This window comes from Mobula hypostoma, chromosome 6, assembly GCF_963921235.1.
Source record: "Mobula hypostoma chromosome 6, sMobHyp1.1, whole genome shotgun sequence".
Classification (NCBI taxonomy): domain Eukaryota; kingdom Metazoa; phylum Chordata; class Chondrichthyes; order Myliobatiformes; family Myliobatidae; genus Mobula; species Mobula hypostoma.
In genome coordinates this window covers 158224058-158237434 of record NC_086102.1, presented here as the reverse complement: position 1 = coordinate 158237434, position 13377 = coordinate 158224058, and the positions used below count along the sequence as shown (strand labels likewise).

Here is a 13377-nt window from a genome sequence, read left to right as displayed (position 1 = left end):
TGTTAATTCTGTTTCTAATTCATATAATTTAAGTGGTCTTTTTCCTAAATTCAATTCTCCATTACACATTTATATCATTAATTATATTCTAGCAGGATCAAAAACATATTCTTGCAAAGCTTTCAATCTTCATGGCTTATTTTCTTCACTTGCACAAGATAATAGCTGAGTCTAAAATGGAAAGTGAAGTCTAATGTATACAACAAAACTTTCAAGAAAAATCATATAATCTTAGGTAAGCAGATGGGCCCCATTTCAGCCAACTGAAAATCACACATTAAAAAGCAGCAAATGTTGGACAACTACTAACAGGTACTTTGGCAATGCCAGGTTTCGCAAAGATTAAATCAAATTTAAGACTCTAATCAATGATGACAGAAGCATGTTTTGAGGTGTGATGTCAGAGTTCCAACACCCATCAAATAAATCACAAGTATGTAATCTAGCCCAAGGGAATGTTGCATCTACAGAAGTGTTTTTTTTTAAAAAGGGGATAGAAAACCAAAAGTGACTTGCTGTAAGTGTAGAAAGCAGCAAAGAGATTATCAAATCAGTTAAACAAGTGTGGTACCTTATCAAAAACCTTTTGAAGACACCAGATCCACTTGTATTATCCTATCTATTCTGATTGGGACAATATTTTTTTTAAACTCTTGACAGATTCTGCCCAAAAGTATAATCATTTTCTAAGTGCCCTTAGACCACTTACTTGAAAATTTTCTCTGTGACTAATATCTCTCATACACAAAGTAGGTTATACTTGCTACCTCAGTGTCTGTGAAAACAGTTCTACAACCTTGGGATCTTGGAAGGTGACAACCATTATATCCATGAATTCTTCAGCTCACTTTTTTCTAAACCCACCTGTAATTTATCAGTGCAATCCAGAAGCACATACAAGGCCATGAAGTACTTTGGCCCATCCTTAGAAAATGTAAATCATTGAAGTATATTCTTTGATAGTTTTAATATTCAGAAATGTGACAATATTAATAATGAAGGATTGCTGAATTATAAAATGCTGAATATATAGAATATTTGAAAGAATAGCTGATTATGAAAGAGGTAAATTATTGAATTAAGCAAGTAATTTCAATGTAATAATTAAATTAAACCATATTGAATTTCATAACAATATAAAAAAACAAATCACCAATCAATGTTAAATTATAAAATGCAGTAATTTATTTGGGGGTGATTAATTACCAGGTTGGATATGTGCATAGGAAAGAGTAGTCAAAGGTGTTGGTCCGGTTTTGAAACGTGATTCATATACTCAAAAAATGTAAAGTTCTCATGACAAATTTTGACAAAAGGATCTGATGCATCTTGGTTAATTACTTGTAAAAGTGCAAATGTAAAACTTATGCAGTATTTCACCACCAGGAATCCTGTTTCTTATCTATTGCATATGCAAGCATGTTTATGGTACGCATTTGACCAGATATTTTCCTAATATCCACGAGAAGACTAGATGGTGATAATCAGCAATGTTCTGTGGGCTACCCACAATTGTTCCAAATATTCTTTTAAATATACCTCTTTTGAATTACTCCCCCTGCAATCTGCAGCATGCAACTTCCCTCTAAGAAATGTACTTTTAATGATCTTCAGAAGTCACGATCAGCTGGAGGGTTCAGTGGGCCATGCAGGTACAACATCTTTTAGAGGACAAAATTTCATTGCCATGGCAGGAAGTGAGGCCTACAAGCCAGGCTGAAGTGTAGAGGGATGAGAGCTCCTGTACAAAGTGTCTTGTTAGCAAATGTGCAGTCGCTGCAGAACAAAACTGAAGACTGCTCTACCAGAGAAATTCTGTAGTATTCTATGCCTGACCAGGATGTGACTTCCTCCAGGCACACCAGATATTGCGATCAGATACCAAGGCTTCTCAGTTTACAGAATGGACCAAATTACTGATTTGGAAAAAGCAAAAAGAAGAGGAGTGTGTTTCATGATAAATGCTCAACGGTGTTCGAATGTGGTGGTTTTGTTGAATTCATGCTCCCCCAACTTGAATTACCTAACAGTCAAATGCCATCCATTCTGTTTACCTAGGGAGTTCTCATCCATGATCCTAACCATAACTTACATACCACCAGTGGCCGACTATAATCACCCCAGTCAGTTTGGATCGGCAACATCTCCTCCACAATCTCTATCAGCACAGGTGCACCACAAGGCTATGGGCTTAGCCCCCTACTCTACTCATGACTGTGTGGCTAAGCACAGCTCTAATGCCATATTCAAGTTTTCTGATGACACCACTGTTGTAGGTCAAATCAAAGATGGCGATGTATTAGCATATAGGAGGAGGATTGAAAATCTGGCTGAGTGGTGTCATTTAAGCAACCTCTCACTCAATGTCAGCAAGACCAGATTATAGTCTTCAGGGGAAGGAAACTTTGAAGTCCATGAATCAATCCTCAGAGGATCAGAGGTGGAGGGGGTAGTAACTTTAAATTCCTTCATGCTGCTGCCATCAGAAAGAAGGTAGAGCAGCCTCAAGATTCGCTCCACCAGGTTCAGGAACAGTTCCTACCCTTCAACCATTAGGTTCTTGAACCAACAGGGAAAACTTCACAAAACCCATTATTGAAATATTCCCACAAGCGATGGACTCACTTTCAAGGACTCTTCATCTCATGTTCTCAATACTTACTGCTTACTTACGGCATACATTATTATTATTGTTTCTTCTTTTTGCATCTGCACTATTTGCTGTCTTCTGCTCTTTGGCTGAACAGCCTATTTGGGTGGTCTTTTATTGATTCTGTTACAGTTAATATTCTCTAGATTTTTTGAGTATGCCCACAAGAAAATGAATCTTGTGGTTGTATATGGTGATATATATGTACCTTGATAATAGAATTTACTTTAGATAATTGATAATAGAATGTCCCACACAAGAGATGAGCTTACAAAATTAAAGTACATAGGACTGAAGGTAATATTCTGTCATGAATTGACAAGAAACATTCAGAAAAATAGGCCTTTATCAGGTTAGCAATTGATGAGCTACAATCAATGCTTGAGCCCCACTATTCACAAAATATATCAATGATTTGGATGAGGGACCAAATGTAATATTTGAAAGTTTGCTGACAACAGTAAGCTGGATGGATTTGAGATTTTTGAGGAAGCTTGGTAATTAGACAAGTTGAGTGAATGGGCAAATACATGCCAGATGCACTGTAATGTGGATAAATGTGAAGCTTCCTGTCTTGCTAGGATAAACACAGAAGCAGACTATTATATGATGATTAACAAAAGAACCTGGGTATTCTTGTACGCCTGTCACTGAAAGCAAATATGTAGGCACCGTAAGCACCTTTGAATGGATGCTGGATTTTGTTGAGAGAGGTTTTTGAGCACAGGAACATGAATATCTGGTTACCACTGCAATAAATATCTAGAATATTTTATGAAGTTTTGGGTTCCTTACACAATTCCTGGAATGGCAGGACTGTCAAATGAAGAGCTGTTAGATTGACTTGGCCGATGTCCAATAAAGCTGAGAGGAATCCAACCAGATCTTATTGAAACATACAAAATTCTGACAGTGCTCAACAGGTTGAGTGTAGGTAGTATGTTTCCTGTGGATGGTGGATCTACAAACAGGCATCACTGTATCAAGAAATACAGCCAAACATTTAGGACTGAGATGGAGAAGTTTTTTCACAGAATGATTAACCTGTGTAATCCTCTACAACACATTTAACATGCTTAAGGAGATAGAGAGATTTCAGTTCACAGGAGGCTTTAGGGGAAATTGTAAGACCACAGGAATAATGGATTGTCACAGCTATAATCATCTGGAATAGTGAAGTATGCTCAAAGGCTGAATGGTCTAATTCTGCTTTAAATTTCTTAAGTTTCTATCATTCTTGGGGCTAGGTAGGCAATTTGTAACATGATTTAAGTGTATAACGCTGATTCAATGCCAGTGCTGCATAATCTTCACTGCTCTAGTTAACACCCTCTTGAAAACACAGATGGAGGATTAACAGTGAGATTGCACATTTTAAAATGGACCTTCAGATACTTGAAGGTTATTGCTGGTTGCTTTCTACTAGCTGTTGTTTTGGTTAAATTATGGGTTAGTGCTTTCTTTAGCTCTTTGAACTCACCAAGGAGGGGAGTACTTGGCCTGAAGGGCATTAGGGATTCTGCAGAAACTAGCTGCTCTCAGAAATGAGTCCATTAGGAACCAATCATCTTGGAGTGCAATATGGAAGCATTAGAGTTGGTTTATTATTGTTAAATGTCCTGAGACCCAGTGGAAAACTTGCTTTAGATACTGTGCATTCCAATCAAGTCATTATTCCGTGCATTGAGGTAGAACAAGTTAAAACAATAAACTTTATTTCTTTATTTAGAAGTACAGAACTATAACAGCCTTATTTGGACCAATGAGCACATGCTATCCAATTTACTAACCCGTAGGTCTTTGGGATGTGGGTGGAAACTGGAGCACCCAGAGGAAATCCACACAGTCACCGGGAAAACATACAAACACCTTACAGATGGTGACAGGAATTGAGCTGGTGTTGTAATAGTGCTACTGTAAAAACTGAGATTTATCTGTGTTATTCTCTTTGCAAATAGATGTTACAAAGCCACAAGGATAACAGAGCCAGGAGGCCCCACTTTGCAGGAAGATGTGTAAATTCCAAAGCATGAGGAAAAGGGATGGGAATAGGGGGAGGATGGAGGAGGACCAGGAAAAGGTGGGGGGGGGGTGGCACGAGGAACTGGAATAAACCCGCAGATGTGTTGAAAACAATAGGGACTAATAACTTATTCAGCCATCTATCAAAACTCCACATTCAAAAGCAGTTTAAAACATCCTATTACAATTAGATATTAATCATGAAAACATCAAAAGTAATCAAAATCAACTCGTAAGAATAAGTTTTTAAAAAATAACAATTTAATCTCTCACACTGCTCTGCCATTGAAATCAAAGCAGGAGAACTGTCTGCCCCAGTGTAACGAGGCATATATCTTTAAATGAATTCTTCTGTGACTTTGAGGTCTGTTACTGAGCTCCAAGAGTCATGCAGCATTGAAGTGCAGTCAGAAAATCACTCGTGATCAACAGCCATCAAATTCAGTTATATAAATTGAAGTCTCAAACGTGCTGGAAATTCCATGAGGAATTTACATCTCCCTGTAATATCTGGTCATTTGGTTCCCCATTCTAGTGAAAGAAACAATAATTCTGCTCATCTTCCAGAATTTTTTCTCATTTATTAAGTAAATCCAGCATTCCTTGTTTATATTGAAGTGCTATTGGAAATGCAAAATAGCACAGTTAAACAGTTGGATGAAATTACTGTGAACAGTGAAGAACATTTGAACTTAACAGCAGGAGCTGTTGAAATACTTAATCAAAAAACATGGTGAGCAAAATAATCCCAAGGTTCTAACTAGTAGTAGCATCAACTCAGTTAATGTGCTCTCTACCTCTCTCCCTCCAAGTTTATAGCTGTTCAGTGCCAGGTTTTCAGGTACATTTACACCGTTTAAACTTTCTAATTGAAATATGCACAGATACTCCAAGCAACTTTAAAGACAAAGAACTGTTGCTCATAATATTCATTTCATATTTATCAAATGAAGATTCCTGTACAGCAATATCAATAAATCATCCTGAGAAATGTCTCCAAAAATTTGGATCCAATTAAAGAAAAACAATTACAATGGGCGAATGTTAAACAATTTTCATTTTTACAAGGTGCTATCATCCAAAGAGTATGATGATTCTAAGGGATCATTTTCCAAAACTACACAATGTACAAAAAAAAACTACTTTAGCACAAGAAGGCATAATGTGTGTGTGGGAAAACAAAACCATGTGACAAGTTCCACCATACAATTAGGGATACAGCCTTGTGCTGCAGTTTCCATAGTGACCAATGAATCTAATCAGAGATGCAGAAAAAAACCCGAAGATAGTAAATGCAGCTGAAAAACTTTCACTGTTTTTCCTTAATCAGTAATTGCTAACCGTCTGTGACAGTGCTGTTCCACTGGGTTTGGGGCTAAAATAACTAGGCAGGCCCTTTTGTGTTTCCAGGGATTCCCTTGGAGTTTAGTGACAATCTCTCATAAAAACTCTCATTTGTAGGAAAAAAGAAATGATGACTTGTCAATTTAATCCTGAGAATGCATTTTCAGAAGTAGAGGGAAAGTTGGTGTGAATACTTGACAGGGAAAACATTGCCTGTCTATCCAGACTCGGGTGTCAGCAAAGAAGAAAATGGATTCCCAAGGCATTGAATGGATGACCAATGCTGTGAGGACAGGATTGGGAAAATATAGACATGAAGAGGATCCACAGCAGAAGAGGTCACCACTGATAGGCAAAGTGGAGGTGCTAGAGGGAGGGAAGCGGCTGAGAGAAACAAGGAGCAAGTGAGGGACAACGTTGAGGAAGGCAGGCAAGTAGAGAGGGGCAGGTGAGGGAAGGGTGGCAAAGGAACTGGGAAATGCAAGAGGTGGTGGAGATGCAAGAGATGAGGAAATCGCTCAAACGAAGACAGAAAGAGAAGATGAGCAAAGGATATAAAGGAGTAGGCAGCAAGATGAGACCATAAGACATAGGAGCTGAATTGGGCCATTTGGCCCATCGAGTCTGCTCCGCCATTCAATCACAGCTGATCCCTTTTTGCTCCTCCTCAGTCCCCCTCCCCGGCCCTTCTCCCCATAACTTTTGATGCCGTGGCCAATCAAGAACCTATCAATCTCTGCCTTAAATATACCCAATGACCTGGCCTCTACAGTTGCCTGTTACAACAAATTCCACAAATTCACCACCCTCAGGCAAAAGAAATTTCTCTGCATCTCTGTTTTAAATGGATGCCTCTCAATCCTGAGGCTGTCTCTCTTGTCCTAGACTCCCCCACCATGGGATACATCCTTTCCACATTTGCTCTGTCTCGGCCTTTCAACATTCAAAATGTTTCATTGAGATCCCCCTCTAATCCTTCTAAATTCCAGCGAGTACAGGACAAGAGCAAACAAATGTTCCTCATATAATAACCCTTTCATTCCTGAAATCATTGTGAACCTCCTCTGAATCCACTCCAATGCCAGCACATCTTTTCTTAGATGAGGAGCCCAAAACTGTACACAATATTCAAGGCGAGTCCTCAGCAGTACCTTATAAAGCCTCAGCATCACATCCCTGCTTTTATATTCTGGAACAGTTCAAATGGTTGCTAACATTGCATTTGCCTTCCTCTCCACCAACTCAACTTGCATATTAACCTTCTTGTTTTGCACAAGGACTCCCAAGTCCCTTTGCATCTCAGATTTATGGATTTTCTCCCCATTTAGAAAATAGTCTACACATTTATTTCTACTATCAAAGTGCATGACCATGCATTTTTCAACATTGTATTTAATTTGCCAATTTCTTATCCATTCTCCTAATCTGTCTAAATCCTTCTGCAGCCTTCCTGGTTCCTCAAAACTACCTGCCCCACCAACAACCTTCGTATCATCTGCAAACTTGGCAACAAAGCCATCGATTCCATCATTTAAATCATTGATATGCGGCATAAAAAGAAGACGTCCCAATACCAACCCCTGCAGAACACCACTAGTCACTGGCAGTCAACCAGAAAAAGATCCTTTTATTCTAACTCACTGCCTCCTACCAATCAGCCAATGCTCTAACCATGCTAGTAACTTTCCTGTAATACCATGGGCTCTTAACTTGGTAAGCAGCCTCATGTGTGGCACCTTGTCAAGGGCCTTCTGAAAATCCAAATATACAACATCCATTATCTATCCTACTCATAATCTCCTCAAAGAATTCCAACAGGTTCATCAGGCAGGATTTTCCTTTAAAGAACCCATGCTGACTTTGTCCTATTTTGTTCTGTGTCACCAAGTACTCCATAACCTCATCCTTAACAATTGACTCCAACATCTTCCCAACCACTGAAGTCAGGCTAACTAGTAAATAAGTTCCTTTCTGCTGCCTCCCTCCTTTCCTAAAGAGTGGAGTGACAGTTGCAATTTCCAGTCCTCCAGAGCCATGCCAGAGTCCAATGATTCTTGAAAGATCAATACTAATACCTCCACAATCTCTACCACCATCTCTTTCAGAACCCGAGGGTGCAGTTCATCTGGTCTGGGTGACTTATATACCTTTAAGTCTTTTAGCTTTTTGAGCACCTTCTCCCTTGTAATAGTAACTGCACTCACTTCTCTTCCCTCACACCAGTTCACACCTAGCACACTGCTAGGGTCTTCCACAGTGAAAATTAATACAAAATATTGACTTAGTTCATCTGCCATCTCCTTGTCACCATTATTTCTCCAGCCTCATTTTCTAGTGGTCCTATATCCATTCTCATTTCTCTTATCTTTTTTGTATACCTACTTGAAAAAGCTTTTACTATCCACCTTGATATTGTTTTCTAGCTTGCTTTCAGATTTCAACTTTTCCCTCCAAATAATTGTTTTGGTTGCTTTCTGTAGGTTTTTAAAACCTTCCCAATCCTCTGTCTTTCCATTAATTTTTGCTTTGTTGTATGCCCTCTCTTTTGCTTTTACATTAGTTTTGACTTCCCTTGTCAGCCATAGTTGTACTATTTTGCCATTTGAGTAATTTTTTGTTTCTGGAATACATCTATCCTGCACTTTCCTCATTTTTCTCAAAAACTCAAGCCATTGCTGCTCTGTTGTCATCCCTGCCAGTATCTCCTTCCAGTTTACTTGGGCCAACTCCTCTCACATACCATTGTCATTTCCTTTAATCCACTGAAATACTGCTATATCAGACTTTACTTTCTCCCTATCAAGTTTCCCGTTGAACTCAGTCATATTGTGATCACTGGCTCCTAATCGCCTCTGGTTCATTACATAACACCCAATCTAGTACTGCTGATCCCCTAGTAGGCTTAACAGAAAGCTGCTCTGAAAAAGCCATCTCATGGGTATTCAACAAACTCACTCTCTTGGGATCCATTACCAATCTGATTTTCCCAATCTACCTGCATGTTAAAATCTCCCATAACATTGCCCTTTTGACACGTCTTTCCTATTTCCCATTGCAATCTACGGTCCACATCCCAGCTACTGCTTGGAGGCCTGTATATAACTGCCATCAGGATCTTTTTACCCTTGCAGTTTCTTAACTCAACCCACAAGGATTCAACATCTTCCAATCCTATGTCACATCTTTCAAATGATTTGATGTCATTCTTTACCAGCAGAGCCACACCAACCCCTCTGCCTACCTTCCTATCACTTTGATAGAACGTGTAACCTTGGACAATCAGCTCCCAACTACAACTACCTTTCAGCCACTACTCGGTGATGGCCACAACATCATACCCAACAATCTGTAAAAGCGCAACAAGATCATCCACCTTATTTCTTATATTCATGCACTGAGATATAACACTGTGTACCGTATTTGCTACCCTTTTTGATTCTGCATCCCTAATGCACTGATACTCACACTGCTGGCTGCAATTTTGTCTTATCATCTGCCTACCCTTTCTGACGGTGTGACTGAATGCCATCTTTTCTTTTTTACCATCCATCCTATCCTTAGTCCCTTCACTCTGGTTCCCATGCCCATGAGAAAGGCAAGGGGAGGGGAAGCAGGTGAGGGAACATAGAGAGAAGGAACTAAGGGAAAAGTACCATGCTAGGGCAAGATGGGGAGTGAGGTGAGGGAGGAGATGCAAGAGCAGGTGCAGAAGAGGAAACGTAGTAACCGAGGGAGGTGAGGCAGACATGTGAGGGAAGGTGAATGGCAGAAGCTGAAAGAGTAAGAGAAGCAAAGTAGCTGAGAGGAAGGCAGGCAAGATTTAGTGAGGGAGGGAGGGAACGTCAACTCAGACCATGAGAGGCCTGCGTCAGGCGTTTTCATGCCTTACAAGGCGCAGATTGGAAGTCTGTGTGGGGCGCCACTCCTCGCACAGACTAGAGCAATGTGTAATTAAGTACCTTGCTCAAGGGCACAAACACGCTGCCACAGCTGAGGCTCGAACTAACGACCTTGAGGTAACTAAACAAACGCCTTAACTACTTGGCCACATGCCCAACACAAAGTGAGGTGGTGGTGAAATGAGGAGCAGCAAGGCCTGGGAGTGGAAGAACCCAAGCAAGGCAGGGAAATATGTGAATGAAAATGTGATCTGGCAAGGAAAGCAAGTTAACCCAAAGGGGAGATTGTATGGAGGGAGCTGGTGAGGGAACAAGATGAAGGAGGTGAGAAAAATGCGGAGGTAAGGTGATAGAATGAGGAAAGGGGTGAAGGGATAAGGGGAGCCAAAGAGGCAAGTACTTGTAGGTACATGCCTAACTACAACCATGTAGTAGAAATGCAACAAACATTATTCGAGACAGAGTTAAAACTGAATCAATGTAGCTCATGCCTAAAGATTATTTTAGTAGCAGGTTAATTATCACTGTCCTATATGACTTGTAATTTGTTGTTTTGTGACAGTAGCACAGTGCATGACAAAAATCACTAGAAGTTACTAAATAAACTGTGCAAAAAAGAAATAATGAGGCAGTAAATCATAAACATAAACACAAGGAAGTCTGTAGATGCTGGAAATGCAAAGCAACACATGCAAAATACTGGAGTAACTCAGCAGGTTAGGCAGCACCTTTGGAAATGACTAAACAGTCGACGTCTCGCTTCGTTTTTACAGATGCTGCCTGACCTGCTGAGTTCCTCCAGCATTTGGTGTGTGTTATAATGAGGCAGTGTTCATGGACAGTTCAGAAATCTGAATAGACCATGGCAGAAGGGAAGCAATTGCTTCTGACTGTGGATCTTCAGGCTCCTGTACCTTCTCCCTCATGGTCTTAACGAAAAGTGGACATGACCCGAATGGTGAAAGTCCTTAATGGTGAATATAATGACGACATAAGAGAAACAAAATTAAACCACAAATTAGTAATGTATGACTTTATATAACAATACTGCAAACAAAAACTCATTATATGGTACATCTCGCCTTTACAGTAGAAGGAATTAGCTAGTTGGCAACGTGTATCCAAAATTCCGAAAGATGAGGAAAATAAGTACCAGGGGCTTTAAATGAACTCAAATTGGTAATGTTTAACACTGGTAATAAAGACTAAGAACCCAAGGAGTAGCTTTCCCAAACTGTCTATGAAGAGTCCGACCTGGCAATGTGGCCATCACAGAACAGCAATTGGACACTTCAGAAAAATGCAGCGTTATCAAATGTATTCAGAACAGCATCACAGGATAAGTGGTCAGCTTTGTGCTGGGTGACAAGCAAATTAAGTAGCAAGAGTCACATTTTCCAAAATATGAGCAATGTTCATTGGCAGCACTAAGCAACCTCATACAAGAGAAAAAACAGTACGGAAAAAGTCATACTGCAAAATGAGTCAGTCACAGTAGGGAAATTAGGCAAAAGTCCAAATTAATAAAACTGCTCATTAAATAAACAAAACCAGCCTATAAAAATAAATGATCCAACAACAGTATACTTGAATTGACAATAAATTGTCCAAAACTATAGAAGAACAGCAGATTTAGATCTAATCTTTCAACAATTGCCTATTTGTTACACCAACCATAGTCAGGTGAGAATGTCAATACTGCACCTTTTCATAGATGATTTCTGAAATGGTTGTGTATTTCTATACTGTTTTTTACTTTATTCCTCCCTGGTTTAAAAATATCTGTAGCCCTCTCAATTTTGTTCTTGACGTTCTGGAATGGGACTTGCCTCAAAAGGGAGCATAGCAAGATTCTGAGTGTGGAGGAACAGAGAAGAGCTCCACGTCCCTCAAAGTTTGTTGTGCAAGTTGATTGGGTTGTTAAGAAGGCATAAGTTGTGTTGGTCTTTATTAGACAAGGGACTGAGTTCAAGAGCCATAATGTTGCAGCTCTATAAAACCCTGGTTAGACCATACTTGGAATGTGGAAGATTCAGAGAGGGTGCAGAGAATATTTACCAGGATGCTGCCTGGATTAGAAAGCAGGTCCTGTAAGGATAAACTGAGCCAGCTAGGGCTTTTCTCTTTTAAGCAAAAGAGGATTGAGAGGTGACTTGATAAAGGTATACAAGATGATGAGGCATAGGGGTATTTAAGAAACTCTTAGATAGGCAAATTGATGACAGAAAAATGAGGGATAATGTAGGAGAGAAGGGTTAGATTGATCTTAGAGTAGGTTAAGAGGTCAGTACAACTTAGTCGACCAAATAGCCTGTACGGTGCAGTAGTGTTCTATATACATTTGCTGCTCAGCTGTGCTTAATAACTTCAATTGGTCATAATATTGATATTTAATATTGACAGTGATCCTATCGTGCTTGTAAAACTAAACAACACTTCTAACACACCTTAATAAAGCAAGATTTTCCTTGCTAACTTGAGTTGCAACTACTCCACCCACATAAATTGGTCTCCGCAGACACGCAAATTCTCAAGTGGCAAGATTAGAAGAGTCTGAGTGTTTCCTGGGTGGGCTGCGTGTATGTAAAAAGTGATCAAATTGTTCCTTAGCCACTTACGCTAGTGTAGGGACAGAGGAAATGACGAGGCTCTAAATGTTTAAAAGAATTACAAGATTCCACAGAAAGATGTTTGCTATTTTTTTTGTGTTTCAGAGTTCCATGTTGTTAATTAGGTAATATGCATTGCATGATAAAATCTTACCCCATATAATCACCCATTACAAATTTGTTTGAAATCACCTGGAAAACCAGCAGAGAATTACATTTAAACTGCAGTTTTCATGGGAAAAATGGCAATATATCCCAAAGGCTGCACGAAACAGAGTTTTATTGAATTTTCTAAACAAATTTAAATGATTTAGTACATTCCAAAGCCAGCCTAAAATTGAAACAAAACAAATACAAAGGCATAAAGACCAAGTTAGCAATAGTAGATTGGAAATTACAGTACATTAACAGGTAAAACAATAAATAAATAGCTAACATTTAAATAATTAATGCTGTGATGTTCTGGGTGGGGGCGTGGTCAACAGCCTGCCCCTGCATTTCTAATGACCAGACACAGGGAAATCTGCAGATGCTGGAATTTCAAGCAACACACATAAAAGTTGCTGGTGAACGCAGCAGGCCAGGCAGCACCTCTAGGAAGCGGTACAGTCGACGTTTCAGGCCGAGACCCTTCGTCAGGACTAACTGAAAGACGAGCTAGTAAGAGATTTGAAAGTGGGAGGGGGAGGGGGAGATCTAAAATGACAGGAGAAGACAGGAGGGGATGGAGCCAAGAGCTGGACAGTTGATTGGCAAAAGGGATATGAGAGGATCATGGGAGAGGGAGGTCTAGGGAGAAAGAAAGGGGGAGGGGGAAGCCCAGAGGGTGGGCAAGGAGAATAGTGAGAGGGAC

At 39.8% G+C, this 13377-nt stretch overlaps 1 protein-coding gene across 6 annotated transcripts in view; it reads right to left on the bottom strand.

The window, feature by feature from the left end:
* The window catches only part of pde1a (phosphodiesterase 1A, calmodulin-dependent), a 601233-nt gene that overhangs the window by 560244 nt on the left and 27612 nt on the right, over nt 1-13377 (bottom strand). The window lies entirely within an intron of this gene.